This window comes from Tamandua tetradactyla, chromosome 19 (genome assembly GCF_023851605.1).
Source record: "Tamandua tetradactyla isolate mTamTet1 chromosome 19, mTamTet1.pri, whole genome shotgun sequence".
Lineage (NCBI taxonomy): Eukaryota > Metazoa > Chordata > Mammalia > Pilosa > Myrmecophagidae > Tamandua > Tamandua tetradactyla.
The window spans coordinates 42,373,092-42,376,668 of NC_135345.1; the positions used below are offsets into that span (position 1 = coordinate 42,373,092).

General features: G+C 38.9%; 1 pseudogene; it reads left to right on the top strand.

Annotated features, from left to right (window-relative positions):
• The first annotated feature begins 757 nt into the window (after positions 1 to 757).
• LOC143663574 (sarcoplasmic/endoplasmic reticulum calcium ATPase regulator ARLN pseudogene) lies at positions 758 to 1,845 on the top strand (annotated as a pseudogene).
• The last annotated feature ends 1,732 nt before the right edge of the window (positions 1,846 to 3,577 follow it).

The window sequence follows — 3,577 nt, forward strand, 5'->3', positions numbered from 1 at the left end:
TCTTGAACCAAGGTATCTTTCCCTGGATGGATGCCTTTGATTGGACATTTCTATAGACTTGTTTTAATTGGGACATTTTCTCGGCCTTAGAACTGTAAACTAGCAATTTATTAAATTCTCCTTTTTAAAAGCCATTCCTTTTCTGGTATATTGCATTCTGACAGCTAGCAAACTAGAACAACTGGCTTTAGGGAAGAAGAGAAAAGAAACCCTTGGGGGAAGGGTTAGACTGGCCACAAATCTGAGAAGAGAACTGGAGAGGAGGTTAATGGTGATTATAAAGGATGGAGGCAGATGATGAGAAGCACTTTTTTCTTTTTTTTTTTAGAGTAAGATGATATTTCCAGCTGACAAATTTTATATTTTGGTTTTTCATTGCTTTTCTGGGAAGTTTAAGGTGGTTAGGGGTAGGTGACAGCCGATTTCATTTTTGGACAGTGTCTTGATTAAAGCACTTTCTAGGTGAGTGTGGTCAGCATACATGAGATGAAGTGAGGTAAGGTAAGCTAAGATGCGGTGAGGTAAGTCATGTCCTGCTGGAGGAAGTGTAATTTAGTACAATCTTTTTGGAAAACAAATTGACAATATGTCTCAAAATGCCTTAAAATTAATCATTGGTCTGATTACAAACTTTGGAGCAGTATCCTAAAGAAATGATCCAAAATTTGGCCAAAGAAAGGAGGTCATCAGTGTTGTTTACATAAATAACAAAAAGTACATAGAAAGAAGACTATAAAGAAACTCATAGAAGCGGGAATGGGGTTGGCGGTCGGCGGAGTGCGCGGCGATGAGACTTGGTGTGGTTTCTGGCACGGCCAAACAGGGACGCGCGAGAGCTGCGGCTTTTCAGCTGCTCGAGTTGTCCTTCGGCGAGGCCAATAAGATGGAGGCGAACGCGGAGGCGGCAGACGGAGGGGACGGTGTCCGGCGGCGGCGAGGCTTGCGTGAGGCGGGGAGGCCGCGGCCGGGTCCGGTGCTGCCGCCTCAGTCCGGAACAAAGGGGCTTCCGAAGACCTCGTACTGGTTCGACATTTGGGTTTTCATCCTCTTCTACCTGGTGGTGTTTTTCTTCGTGTACTTTTTGCCCTGAATGGTTTTCCTGATATCTAAATTAAGAAGCTGTCTTCTGAAGCGGACCTCTGAAAATGATTACAAACCTTTTGACTAAAGAAGACAGACAATATTGTGAATTCGAAGAATTTCAAATCAAGGGACCTTATTTTTATTTTACACATTCTATTACTTATTTGGGGGACTATATAAAATGGGTAGGGTTCTCATCCATTCATAGCTAAGTCCTTAAAACTAGACTCCTTGGTTCGTGTTTCAAAACTTTTTTTTTTCAAGTATTCGCTGGCTTTATGGGACGAAATATGAAATTATTTGTACTTTAATGGTTTAATGTATTAATAAACATAGCAATGCCTTTAACATTTTACGCATTGGTCAGGGTTTAATGAAGTAAATAATATGGTGAAATAATAAGTGATTTATAAGTTCGAAGCTAAATTTCTGAAGAGTAAAGGATTTTGAGAGAAAGAACAGAGTGTTTTAAATTGCATAAAAAGGCCATAATAACAAAAGCATCTCAGAGAATGCAGACCCACAAAATACTGGCTGTAAATTTCCAGTTTAATTTTTAGACTGAGACTCTTTTATGAAATGTTATGGTTGATGGATTAATAAAATTTTAGAGAAAGTAGGTAAAACCCAGTATGGTAAAGCTAGTGCATATATTCTTTGACACTCTTGAGCTCCCTAAAATAGGATTGTGTGTTATATGAATTTTTTATATTGCTTACAAATAATTTTGCTTAATAAAGGTTTATTGGTATCGTTGAAAAAAAAAAAAAAAAAAAAGAAACTCATAGAAACCTTAACAGTTGTTATAGCTGAGTAATGGGATTTGAAAAATTGTTTGCTTCTTTTACATTTTTTATAAATTTCTTCAATGTGTAATGTATATAATAGGGAAAACATATTTACAAATATTTGTGTTTAAAAGATTCATTTCTTCCTTTCCATTCCTCATCTACCTCCCTTCTTTTGCAAAATGAGAATAAACAAAATGTGGTATATGCATACAATAGAATATTATCCAGCTCCAAAAAGAAATGAATGTCATCCTAACACATGCAATAACATGGATGGACCTTGAAGACATCACGGTGAGTGAAATAAGCCAGACACAAAAGGACAAATATTGTGTCATCTCATTGTTTTGAAATGATTAAAATAAGCAAACCCATAGAGTGAAAATCTAAAGTATAGGAACTTCTGGTGGAGTGTGGAGCTACAGAACTCACTCTATCTCCATAAACAGCTAGTGGACAGGCAATAACTGTCTGAAACAACAGTTCTGGGTCTCCAGAGGCCAGGGGAGCACTGTACAGCATCCAAGGAAGAGTGGGACAAAGAAACTGAGAAACTCGGATAAAAAAACACCAACTGGCTTTGTGGTGGTGGCCAGTGACTATCCCCCATTCTTGAGGGAAGCTACTTGGGGTCTAGTCTCTGACTGGCTGCTGTGGATGGATAGGGATGTAGAAACCCGCCTCCTCAGGAACAGGGGAGCTCAGCCAAATACTGATCATGACTTCTGATCAGCAAATTTAGACTGCTGTGTCCTAGCACTGAACTGTGGTTTTAGCCCACCCTGAACAGGAAATGCTATGGCCATTGTTTCAGCCCTGCCCCCAGTAGAGGCAGAGCCAAAGACAATTTAAAGACACACTGCCTACTTCAGGCTGTAGGGAACAGTCTGCTGCAGAGCACCAAATGCCAAGCAAGCCAGAAAAGCTCAGCCTCAAGGAGCCGACAAAAACACTTTTTGTTGTCTCTCCTGACTCTCTCCACAGGTCTGTGTCCCCTTTTTGGGTCCCTGGACTTGTTTTGCCTGGGAAATGCTGACTTGGAAAAGTCCTCTCCATTTGACTCTCCTCCCAGAATTTGCCTTCCAGGCAAAAGGAAGTTGGGACAATGAAAAGAGAATTAAAAAAAAAAAATCAACAAATATTTATTTGGAAGAATAAGACACCCCAAATAGCCAAAAACACCTTGAAAATGAATGAAAATCTTCATACTTCCTGACTTTAAAGCATATTACAAAGTTACAGTGCTCCAAACAGCATGTTACTGGCATAAAGAGAATATGTCGATCAAAGGAATCAGATCGAGAGTTCCAATATTGACTCTCACATCTACGGCCAATTGTTTTTTTGACAAGGCTGCCAAGTTCATTCAACTGGGAAAGAATGATTTCTTCAACAGATTGTGCTGGCAGAACTGGATATTGATATCTAAAAGAATAAAAGAGAACCTATATCTCACACCTTATACAAAAATTAACCCGAAATGGATAAAAGACTTTTATATAAGAGCCAAGACCATAAAATTCCTAGAAGAAAATATGTGGACATATCTTCAAGATCTCATGTTAGGCAGTGGTTCCTTAAACTTGACTCCCAAATGTTAGAAAGAAAGCCATACCTGAAAGAGAATAAACATTCACCTAATTTTGGAGAAGAAAAGAATTTATTCATCAAAATTTAGTTGGTACACCAAGCAATAGAATGCC